Source organism: Cervus canadensis, chromosome 2 (genome assembly GCF_019320065.1).
Source record: "Cervus canadensis isolate Bull #8, Minnesota chromosome 2, ASM1932006v1, whole genome shotgun sequence".
NCBI lineage: Eukaryota > Metazoa > Chordata > Mammalia > Artiodactyla > Cervidae > Cervus > Cervus canadensis.
In genome coordinates, this window is record NC_057387.1 from 61,770,114 (window position 1) to 61,783,434 (window position 13,321).

A 13,321-nucleotide genomic window follows, 5' to 3' on the forward strand; every position below is an offset into this window, starting at 1 on the left:
GGAGATTCCCACAGTACAGTAAGATTTATCTTCAGGAGCTTGAGCATGTTACCACAGTAGATATAGGAGAAAAACCCTCTGAAGCTTTTGGCGGAGCGGCAGGTAAAGGATCCATTTTGAAATACAACAGAGCGCTCTGATTTTTTTTTTTTTTAACAAGGCCTGCCCTCATGAGAAACTAACTAACCAGAACCTAAACTGCTGAATGAGCTTCCCAGGTGGCACTGGTGGTAAAGAACCTGTTTGCCAACACAGGATTCACGGGAGACACGGGTTTTATCCCTGGATCAGGGAGATCCCCTGGAGGACATGGCAACGCACTCCGGTATTCTTGCCTGGAGAATCCCATGGACAGAGGAGCCTGGCAGGCTACAGTCCATGGGGTCGTGGAGAGTTGGATCTGACTGACTGAGCCTGACACAACCTGCTGGCTATTATCAGAAACTAATTGAACTGGGGAAGTAAAATACCCACTCTAGCTGGCTATAGAAATCCTGTCACATTTAAGGGAGGGAAAGATTTGAGAAATACTTGTAAAGTTCGCAGTTCAGAGGCAAAAGCTCACTAAAAGCCTGAGACCTAATCATAGGACTACAAAATGCTCCCTTCCACCCTCACTGCCACATTACTAAAGGTCTGTTTATAGCAGTTCCTTTTACCCACTCATCATGTATGACTATAGAGAAAAAAATTACGATACATACCAAAATGCAAAAAGATGCAATCTGAAGGAGCAGAGAAAGCATCAGAACCACACAGGCAAAGATACTGGAATTATCAGATGAAGAATTTAAAAGAACTGTGATTAGTATGCTGAGTGTCAATATATCATGAGAGAGTATTGCATTGCATTTTGCTAGCCCAGGAAAAGTTCAAAATTCAAATTTTAAAGTACAGTTTGTACTGAATGCATATTGCTTTCACATTACTATAAAGTTGAAAATTTGTAAGTCAAACCGAATAAGTCAGGGTTTGCAAATGAAGATGAGAGAAAGGTAATTTAAATGTGAAAGAAGAAAACATATAAAATGTGTGACAGGACCTTATGTTGAGAAAAATAAGTAGTCTGCTGTCATTAGAATGTAGATTATTCATAGGTAAAGGGATAATAGAAAAACAAAAACTGCCTCTAAGAGATAGAGAAAAAAAAAACCACATAGTATATAAAGTATGTATGCTAGAAAAATATATCTATGTGATTGTGTGTGCTTGATTAGTTTTAATGTACATTGTGCCAAGAAAAAAAATGTTCTATTTATGCTGCCAAGTTTATTATTTACAAATGGACTCTATCTTCCCACCTCCCTTCAAGTAGGCTGTGGTCATGAGATGGAGATCTGTAGATGAACATGTTGAAACCTCGTCAACTCCTAGCCTATAATTCTCCAACAAATAGCCTATAATTCTCCAACAACTTTCATAATTTCAGTTTCTCTTCCCTTGCCATTGTAACCTTAGAGGCCAGCAAAGACAGAGCTTCACTTCTCCAACCTGTGACATCATAGGTTGAAACAAAAGCAAAAATAAAGCAAAACGCAAAAATTTTTCTTTTTTAATGGAAAGCCACAGAGTGCTTAAGCTTTGTTATTTGTAGCAATTGTCTTACACACATACACCTTACTAATGAAAAAGATACAAAAAGTTGTCTCAAAAAGTTAAAATAAGTCATTCATTAATGTTAGTAGATATAAAATAGAAAAAAAACATAAAATTTTTCTGTCATAATAATCAATTAGAAAATGGCTAAAAAAAACTATTACATTCAAAATAGCAATGATATAGGTTAGAGATTAGGGCCCTGCCCCCTCTACAACAACTTTATTATCGATGCTCATTATCAATTTAGACTTTTAAATATAATTCTCTTTTGACTGGAAGACTTCCTTGCAGCTAATCCACTACGTTCCTCTGAATAACCCCTACTCTGTTGTTTTGTTTTCTTTTTCACATCTCTTAGGTGACTTTTTTCCAAGGAAGACTTCAACAAGAGGTCTGTGTTGGTTTAGGACTCTCTTCTATGCTACCTTCCACCCTGTCTTCTTGCTTAATAATCTCTCTCATGTCATATATTTATTATACCAAAGTGGGTACAGTTAGGTTTTGATTACAATCCTATACATCCTTAACATGAAGTAGCATCTGGCATATAGTAGATGTTAAATATTAGTATCTTGCTGAACAAAGAAGTTATAAAATAGCACTGAAATCTATGAGACTTACATAAAGAATGCTAAAATATTTACTAAGGAAAACATAGCTATGAATGAAAGCCCTGAAAATTCCAAAAATGTTAATATTTCTCAAATTAAATTATATGTTGTCTCAATCACAGTTGTGATCTTTTTTTCAGGTGAACGTAAGTGTTTAAAGTTTAGCCAGAAAAACTATACATTTATAATATTATTTATACTAATAATAATCTTGACATGATTTATGAAGGAAAAATTAATAAATATAAAAATTAAGAGTTTTCCACCCCAATATAAAAGCACCGTAAATTTAAAATAATATATTTACTATATTTAATAAAGAACCAAAAAATGTATCAATAGGCCAGGCTATTAATAGCACAGAAATAAAGATTGTACATACAATAATTTATTATATTGCAATTCTACTCTAATATAGTCTCTTGTCTCAGGGTTTTTGTGTTTTGTTTCACCACATGTAATCATACTCAATGTCTCTCATACTCACGTTTCTGCTCAAACATCTTTTTCTTTTTTTTTTTTCTGTGAGGTCTTTCCTGACCAACTAGTTTACTATGAGAGCACCCATCTGCTCAAAGCATTACCTATTAATTGTTCTTTTCTCATAGGATTTCCCCTAATCTAGCATATTTCAATTCTTATTCAATTGTGACTACTTGCTTATTTATATCTGCTTCTCCATTAAGCCTCATGAAGGCAGAGATTTTTGACTGCTTTATCTCCAGCAGTTAGAATAGCATCACAATAAACTAGATAATAAATATTGGTGAAACTGGAGAACAAATGATTCTCTTTTTTTAAAGTTATTTTAATGGATGCAGTTAAAAAAAAGTGCTTCATTCAAATTTTCACCTGTAATCCTATGCTCAAATTGGCAACAAAATTAATTAAGGTAATGAGAAAAAAAATGTTTTAACAAAAATTGTTAGAGATGAAGTGCATTTGCTGCAACTTTCATCCTCAATGGTTTGTCAAACTTTGGAAAACTTTTTAAATGTATGTTAGAAGTAATTAAATGTTTGTGTGTAGTTATAAAATTTAAAGTAAATTTGCATTTTAATCTATCCAGCAGTGTTTTCATTTATATCCATATTTTATTTCTTATATATGTATATCCTGACACTTAAATCTTCACCTTGGCTTAACAAGTTTATCTTTAATATTCTATAGCTAGGACAAAGTATACTCAGGCCTTAGAAATATTTTTGGTGTTGAGACTTGAAATCTGCAGTATGAGAATTAAATCTTGTTTATATTTATGAAATTTAATTTCAAAAAACTTTTGGGGAGATATAAATATCGACTAACTGCAAATGCTTCAAAGTTCACAAGTAAGTGCTCGCTTCTGCAGCACATATACTAAAATTGGAACGATACAGAGAAGATTAGCATGGCCCCTGCACAAGGATGACACACAAATTCATGAAGCGTTCCATATTTTTGCACCCCAATGTTCATCGCAGCACTGTTTATAATAGCCAGGACATGGAAGCAACCTAGATGCCCATCAGCAGGTGAATGGATAAGGAAGCTATGGTACATATACCCTATGGAATATTACTCAGCCATTAAAAAGAATTCATTTGAATCAGTTCTAATGAGATGGATGAAACTGGAGCCCATTATACAGAGTGAAGTAAGCCAGAAAGATAAAGACCTATACAGTATACTAACGCATATATGTGGAATTTAGAAAGATGGTAACGATAACCCTATATGCAAAACAGAAAAAGAGACACAGATGTACAGAACAGACTTTTGGACTCTGTGGGAGAAGGAGAGGGTGGGATGTTTCGAGAGAACAGCATCTAAACATGTATATTATCAAGGGTGAAACAGATCACCAGCCCAGGTTGGATGCATGAGACAAGTGCTCGGGGCTGGTGCACTGGGAAGACCCAGAGGGATGGGGTAGGGAGGGAGGTGGGAGAGGGGATTGACATGGGGAATACATGTAAATCCATGGCTGATTCATGTCAATGGCAAAAACCACTACAATACTGTAAAGTAATTAGCCTCCAACTAATAAAAATACATGGGGGGAAAAAAATAAACAAAGTTCACAAGTAAGACATTGTACTCCTAAGAGAAATTGATAGGCTAAGACAGTAAGTTGAACCTAGTAAGACAAAAATGAATGAAAACAAACATCAATTTCTGATGTTCAGGCTCGTAAACAAACAAACAAACAAAAAAACTCTACAAGTGTGATATTAGGGACTGAAGCTTAGCAAAAATCTGAAAACATGTGGATTTGAGAGACAACAGATGAAAGAAGTATTATATTTCTGCAAAAAAAAAAAAAAGACAAATTACCTTTCAAATATATTAATGAAAGAGTTTGAGGGAAATGAGGATGGTGTTCTACTCTGTGCTTCCCACCACCTATCTGTAGTATTTTTTAAGTTCTTGGAACATAGATAGAGTCAAATGAAATGTACTTAGAGATGAGCCTTTGATCTCTGAAAAATGTGGAGAGGAGATCAAAGTGAGGCGCCCTCTTCTCTGTGTGGACATAAATTTGGAAACCTCAATAGAGTCCCCTTTCAGTAAAGGTATGGGCACTAAAAATAGCCTCGTATCTGTAGCCAGGAGAAGGGAACAGATGGGAAAGTAAGCAGAGCCATAGCAGTAACAGCCGACTCTGAGAATTACAGTTATAGGCTCAACTTCAGGTGTGTCTATTTCTTATGGCAGTCAGAGGAAGACTGAAGTCTGAGAAACTCCAAGATGAGAAACTCAATTAAAAATAGGCCTAAGAGAAGCACAAGATAAAGAATACACAGAAGAACTATGCAAAAAAGATCTTCAAGACCCAGATAATCATGATGGTGTGATCACTCACCTGGAGACAGACATCCTGGAATGTGAAGTCAAGTGGGCCTTAGGAAGCATCACTATGAACAAAGCGAGTGGAGGTGATGGAATTCCAGTTGAGCTCTTTCAAATCTTAAAAGATGATGCTGTGAAACTGCTGCACTCAATATACCAGCAAATTTGGAAACCTCAGCAGTGGCCACAGGACTGGAAAAGGTCAATTATCATTCTAATCCCAAAGAAAGGCAATGTCAAAGAATGCTAAAACTACCACACAATTGTACTCATTTCACACACTAGCAAAGTAATGCTCAAAATTCTTCAAGCCAGGCTCCAACAGTGTGTGAACCATGAACTTTCAGATGTTCAAGCTGGTTTTAGAAAAGGCAGAGGAACCACAGATCAAATTGCCAACATCCACTGGATCACTGGAAAAGCAAGAGAGTTCCAGAAAAACATCTATTTCTGCTTTATTGACTATGCCAAAGCCTTTGACTGTGTAGATCACAACAAATTGTGGAAAATTCTGAAAGAGATGGGAATACCAGATCACCCAACTTGCCTCCTGAGAAATCTGTAGGCAGGTCAAGAAGTAACAGTTAAAACTGGACATGGAACAATAGACTGGTTCCAAATTGGGAAAGGAATACGTCAAGTATGTATATTGTCACCCTGCTTATATAACTTATATGCAGAGTGCATCATGAGAAATGCTGGACTGGATGAACCACAAGCTGGAATCAAGATTGCCGGGAGAAATATCAATAACCTCAGATATGCAGATGACGCCAACCTTATGGCAGAAAACAAAGAACTAAAGAGGCTCTTGATGAAAGTGAAAGAGGAGAGTGAATAAGTTGGCGTAAAACTCAGTATTCAGAAAACTAAGATCATGGCATCCCATCCCAACAGTTCATGGCAAATGGATGGGGAAACAGTGGAAACAGTGACAGACTGTATTTTGGGGGACTTCAAAATCACTGCAGATGGTGACTGCAGCCATGAAATTAAAAGACACTTGTTCCTTGAAAGAAAAGCTATGACCAACCTAGACAGCATATTAAAAAGCAGAGACATTACTTTATCAGCAATGGTCTGTCTAGTCAAAGCTACGGTTTTTCCAATAGTCATGTATGGATGTGAGAGTTGGACTATAAAGAACCCTGAGTGCCAAAGAACTGATGCTTTGAAACTGTGGTGTTGGAAACGACTCTTTAGAGTCTCTTGGATAGCAGGAGATCCAAACATACCATCCTAAAAGAAATCAGTCTTGAATATTCATTGGAAGGTCTGATGCTGAAGCTGAAATTCCAATACTTTGCCCACCTGATTCGAAAAACTGACGCATTTGAAAAGAGCCTGATGCTGGGAAAGATTGAAGGCAGGAGGAGAAGGGGACAACAGAGGATGAGATGGTTGGATGACATCACCAACTCAGTGGACATGAGTTTGAGTAAGCTCTGGGAATTTGTGATGGACAGGGAAGCCTGGCGTGAAGCAGTCCATGAGGTTGCAAAGACTTGGCACGACTGAGTGACTGAACTGAACTGGACTGAACTGGTGCTTGACTGATACAAACACTATTCCACTCAGGAAAGAAGACTGTCAGTTTAAGCTTCTTGAACTATGTATAGATTAAATTCTGTTAAATATAGGTTCACAATACAAACAAAAGTATCAAATACACAAGGAAGTGAACCATCATGAGTGAAAAAAATACTAAGAAAATAAACACTAAGAATTAAATTTAGATCTTATTTGAAGGGCTTCAGATGTTAAAATCATCTAACACAAAATATAAAGCATAAATTAAAAACATTCAAAGAAATAAATAATGGCTCTAAAACACGAACATGGAATCAAAGAATGTTGAAAATGCTCGAGAAGATTCGAAAAAGAAACAAAGAAAACTACTGGAAATGAAATAGATACCCATCGGCATTAAAAGACACAGCTAACTGAGGAAATGATGACCAGAGAATGTAGCTGAAGAAATCATTAACAGTGCAGTCAACTAAATTAAGTTGATGGAAAATATGCAAAAGATTAAGACAAGTAGCAAGAAGAAGGGAATTGAAAGGTATACTACCCTTATAATCACAGAATGAAAGAAGAAAGAATGGAAGAAAGGCAATGCTCAAAAAGTGAGTAGGAAAGAATTATTTGGAATTAAGAAATCGATTCTCAATTTTGAGAATGCCAATGAGTTCTAAGTAGGTTAAGTAAAGAACAAATTCAGATCTATAGATATTGTAAAATTTCAGAAATGCCCCTGACCTCTACTACAAAATATCTAAAGCCCTCTGAGAGCAAAATCTAAGAAAAGCAATTACACAGCAGAATTCCCAAAGCAGTAATTTAGGTAGCCAAAAAGCATTAGGGTAATGCCTCCACAGTCAGCCAGTCAGTCTGTTCAGTTGCTCAGTCATGTCCAATTCTTTGTGACCCCAGGGATTGCAGCATGCCAGGCCTCCCTGTCCTTCACCATCTCCTGGAGTTTGCTCAAACTCATGTCCATTGCATCAGTGATGCCATCGAACCATCACATCCTCTGTTTCCTCCTTCTCCTCCTGTTCTTAATTTTTCCTAGCATCAGGGTCTTTTCCAATGACTCAGCTCTTCACATTAGGTGGCCAAAGTATTGGAGCTGCAGTTTCAGCATCAGTCCTTCCAAAGAACATTCATGGTTGATTGCTTTTAGGACTGACTGGTTTGATCGGCTTGCCATTCAAGGGACTCTCAAGAGTCTTCTCCAGCACTACAGTTTGAAAGCATCAATTTTTCAGTGCTCAGCCTTTTTTATGGTCCAACTCTCACATCCTTATGTGTGGCTGGAAAAACCATAGTTTTGCCTATATGGACCTTTGTCAGCAAAGTGATGTCTCTGCTTTTTAATCCTGATAAGGATATGTAAATCCAGGTAAAGCAGTTTGGGATTGAAAATCCTTTACTTGATGATCCATCATTGTTTTTTATTTATGCATATTATGTTCACTCTATGTAGGTTCCTATTTTTCTGACCAGAAGATGTACATATCATTACAGCTCAGTCCTTCAAGCTTGACATTATATTTCCATCTGTGAATCATGATCTAAATATAAGAGACTGTGTTAGACTTCATGCATATGTGGAAGGAAGTTTATACTGTCAAATAAATCTTTATCTCAATATATTGCCTATAATTTGTCCTAAGCATATATCTCTAAGATTTTGCTTTGTAAAATATGTATTTTGAATATTTTTATTACTTGTCTTTAATTTCACTTTAAATAATTATAAGATCATCAAAAATATACACAATGTGTAAATATAACAAGAAGATAAAATAAATATCATCCAAACTTATATCACATAAACCCAACAACAGATTTTTTGAAATCATTTCTTTCTATGTCTGCTTTTCATTCTCAACATGGATTTTTTAACATGGATTATATTTTTAGTGGCTTCCCTGGTGGCTCAGCAGTAAAGATTCCACCTGCCAATGCAGGAGATACAGGTTCCATCCCTGGAGAAGGAAGATCCCCTGGAGAAGGAAATGTCAGTCCACTCCAGTATTCTTGCCTGAATAAACCCATGGACAGAGGAGACTGGCAGGCTACAGTTCATGGGGTCACAAAGAGTTGGACATTTCTTAGTAACTAAACAACAACAACAAATGCTATGCAACTCAGAATTCTGTTTATTGAGGAAAATTAGCAGCCTACTGACATTTTAAGGTACAATCTTGCTCATATCCCATTCAAGACCAATTAAATCAGAATCCCCAGAGGTTGAGATTAGCCATATTTAATTTTTCAAGAGCTCCCTCATTGATTGTAACATGCAACCAGGTTTGAAAACTATTGGCATAATGTATAAGTATTGTCCATGTTATTAAATAATTTTATAAAGATTATTTTAAATGCATGCTTGCATAACACAGACATACAGAAACATAAACATCCTCATAGTGTTGACTGTTTAGGTTACTTTTAAGTATATGTTTGTTTACATATGGATAGATCCAAATAGATGTAAAAGCCTAATCTTCCTAAATATGATTATAAAAAGGTACGGATGTGTTGGTCTTTGGAGTAGAATTGAATTATAAAATGAATCTGATACCCTGTGGTGACATATTTTTCTTTTAGCTCTTTTGGTCGTTGATTAACCGACAGTAGCTGGGGTCTATGAAAACAGGGAGAAGAAGCATCATAATTTACAATTTTGCTAAGAATCTAAAATCAATTAATTATAACTCTAAGAAGCTTCTAATATATGTTTTATGTTTATTGGGTTTTTTTTTGCATTGCATATAGAAATATATATGTAAATAGAAATAAATTTAATTGTGAAATGGTTTTTTGGAAGGGATTGGAAAATTTTTATAACCTTAGTCCTTGAGAATTGTGAAGACTACAAATTCCACACAATTTATGGAAAAATAATTTATTTTAAGAAATAGAGAAAAATCATATTGTATTTGATCAGAGGGGTTGTGATGAAAAGAGGTAGTTTGTCAAAATCCAATTCAGACATCCCTATGGAAAAGTAAGACAGTTGGGATTAGATAGTATCCACTTATCCAATTTCTGCCTCACTGCCTCACTTTTTTATTTGAATTAATCTGGGTAATGAACACCCAAACCAAATTATTGTGGGTTGATTACCCATGAAAAGTGGGTTAATTGTTTAATATCCATGGGTACAAGTGGGTATAGGTATTTTAATATACATAAACTTCTAATTGGCATATTTAATAGTAGCATAAAATACATATAGAATAAAATCAACAATACAGTTTCACATTAAAAGTTGATTGATCTTCTTGTGCATAATTTAATTGTCTATCAAATTGGTTGCTAAATACTGGAAAAAATAGTCATCTATTATAATTGTTCATGTTTAAAAAACAAGGATAAATGAGTGTTTTCTGAGTACTAAACAAATCTTAATTTTGAGATAATATTGGAAGAAAAGTGATATTTAATGTCACTTATAATCAAAGGAAAATGTAACACATGGTTGTTTTCATCATTAGCTCAGCTTACTATCAGACTTGGGTATAGTCAGATGCCACCATCCACATTCCTATGCAGTTTAAGGTTAAATCTACATAAAAGCATTCAATTTCTAAGGAAGAGGTGGCATCTAATTGGATGATGCTAGCATTTACATCCTCTGGGCAAGAAAAATGGACCCAATCAAGAAACACCAACTGTAGCCATTTTTTCTAATTTACCCTCTAAGGTCATAAAGGGGAAGACCTTATTAGAATATAGCTGCCAGAGTCATTATCTTTCACTTTCAATAAAGGTGCAAAGATCTCAATGAAAAATGCTGGCATTCAGCTCTCCTCTCATGGCAGAAGCAATGGACCCAATTAAAAAATCCTGTGAGTGGATCCATTACAGTGTGCCCTTTTATGAGACAAAAACAACAACAATGGAACCCAAGGGAATAACAAAATAACAACAACAACCAAAAAGGATGAGAGAACAAGAGTGAGCATGCTGTCTCAGCAGGGAAACTGCAAATATGGGCCAAAGGTTATTATCAAGTTCACAAAGTTAACAATGAAGCCAACCAAAAGGCTTTACTTGATTGTCAAATCATCACTAATTTACTATTTTTTTCTCTTGTTTCATTTTCCTCTTTTCTTCAAATTACACATCAGCTGATTCCTTTTGCTTCTTATGGAGAACCAGCCTGACATTGCTTTTCATTCTCCTAAGAGATGAAGAAGAAATGATATATTTTCATTTAGCATTCATTTTAGGACGCAAGTCCTGGTGATGACTGAGAGCCATCATTTTGGCGTAGCTCTGGTAAATTTTTTGTAGCTAAATGTTATTGAAAATTAGCAATATCACAGAAACCTTGATAAGTACAGGTTTGGGTGAAAACCAAAGAGAATCTCCCTGTTGTGCTTGGAATACCTATTCCCGTCTCTCACGGATTAACTTTGTCTCATGATTCAGCAGCTTGAAGATGATTCTTGGTCCTGCAGCCCATGGGGACCTAATTACAGCTTATTTGCCATTTCCCCTTCCTTCTCCTATTTCCAGTACATAAAGGCTCAGAGTTCACAGCCATGTCACTTTTCTAGACTATGCCTTGGAGACAGCCAGGCTGAGAACCCTTCACCACTGGTCCCGAAGCCAGGTCAAATACAATAAGAGCAATAATACTTACAAATACAGACACTTAAAAGAAGCCAGAGACTTTGAAGAGGATGAAAGAGATGGTCACTGGGGAGTTGCAGTTAAACTTAACCTAGAGAAATAGAAAAAATGACATCAGAAATAAGCAAGAGCAGGCTGACTGTGCCTGGGATTTCAGAAACCTTACCCAAGGCAGCCCATGGTCAGAGGAGGCTCGGGCCGCTCAGCTCTGCTCTTCTCTGCGTCTCCATGCATACTAGCCAGATGACACTCCTACACTACAAGATATATTCCCGATTGTACATATTAACTTTGATGCTTGCCTAGAGCCACAATTTCTCATTCTCTGTCAACCAGTGTGGTTAATTATGTACTGTAATATTTAAATTACAATTCTGATTATTTTGGAAAGATAATTAGTCTAAGGAAAAAGAAGGAGTCAGAGTCGCAATGAAGGTTGTTTGGAAGGTTCTGGTTATAGCAGGAAGACAATATAGTCTCCCAGAAGTGAGAATCATCTGTGGCACAGCTGGGCCATGGGGAGACTACAATGAACTCTTTGGAAATATGTGTTCATCTTAATTAAGGAGGGGCCATCTGGTTCAGAAAAAAGAGAAAATATGATCAAATTTATTAAATGACTTGTCAAACTTTGAGTTACAGGTGCACTTCCCAAATAAATCCACACCCTCTATATTTTTCATCTCTTTGTTTCAGAACTTAACTTCTCTTTTGCCCAAAACATAAGAAGGACATCTTGTCTTGTTCATGTCCTTCATTTACTCAGAATTTTAAATGAATCTGATACAAAGTCTGATTGTTAGTTACAGATATTTCATTGGTTCAGTCTCTTATGCTATCACTTCCAAATTATTACAGTTACAGTTACAGTTCAGTTCCTCAGTCATGTCCAACTCTTTGCGACCCCATGAACTGCAGCACACCAGGCCTCCCTGTCTATCACCAACTCCCAGAGTCCACCTAAACCCATGTCCATTTAGTCGATGATGCCATCCAACCATCTCATACTCTGTGGTCCCCTTCTCCTCCTGCCCTCAATCTTTCCTGGCATCAGGGTCTTTTCAAATGAGTCAGCTCTTCAAATCAGGTGGCCAAAGTAGGAATTTCAGCTTCAACATCAGTCCTTCCAATGAACACCCGGGACTGATCTCCTTTAGGATGGACTGGTTGGATCTCCTTGCAGTCTAAGGGACTCTCAAGAGTCTTCTCCAACACCGCAGTTCAAAAGCATCAATTAATTGGCCAAATTATTATATGGTATTAAATGATGCAGAGTATTGTAGATTCTTGTCCTTTTTTCCCCCCAATAATGGAACTATTCATGTCAATTTAACACACGCATTCATGTAATTATTGGACCTATTAGTAGATGAATTTGTGCCAAGTAGGGAATAAATATTCAATTAAAATAAATTAGCTTTAAATGTGTTTCTCTGGCAATATCAAAGACATATTTGGCAGGAGGCAGTAACACTTTTATTTTAAAATCTGTTTCCACTAATTTTTTATACACATTTCTAAAGTCAAGTACACATAACCAATAAAGTCATATATTCAAAGAATAATCCTCAAGAGCTAAAGTACACTCTAGGGAGCAGCTGTCTCACAAATTATTCATTTTCCTTTTTGCTTTTTCTCCTCCCTTCCTTCCTCTTCCAAGCCTTTCTTCCTTTTCTCCCTCCCTCTCTTCCTTCCTTTTTCTGTGAACATTTGAGCCATTTGTGTGTGGAGTGCAAGTTTAGGCACTAGGGAATCAAACAAACAGAAAAGACATAGTAGCAGAGAGAAACAAGTAATTATGATTTTACCCAATGTAACAAATATTATATCTGCTATGCTAAAATTTATTTTTATTGAAAACAATTCAGTAATTTATTCTAGCTGGTCAGTGCTTCAGAGTAGCTGGACAAAGGCCAAATTACCGAGAGACACTGAGTACCAAACCGGAAAAGTGGTCTCCAATTTTTATTATCATATGAAATGAACTAGATTTTCTGAACATTAATAAAGCATTTTAAAGAACTGGTAGTAGTATAACAAAATGGATAAAAGTCTTTGGTGTCACACATATTTGGTTCTTAATAGCAAGGTCAACACTTAATAATGGTGTGACTTTGCATAAGATA

The 13,321-nt window shown here is 36.1% G+C and overlaps 1 non-coding gene across 1 annotated transcript; it reads left to right on the forward strand.

Annotated features, from left to right (window-relative positions):
- Positions 1 to 3,545: 3,545 nt before the first annotated feature.
- On the forward strand, positions 3,546 to 3,652 carry LOC122437413. Its single transcript, XR_006268243.1, has one exon. It is a non-coding gene; the product is annotated as a U6 spliceosomal RNA (small nuclear RNA).
- The last annotated feature ends 9,669 nt before the right edge of the window (positions 3,653 to 13,321 follow it).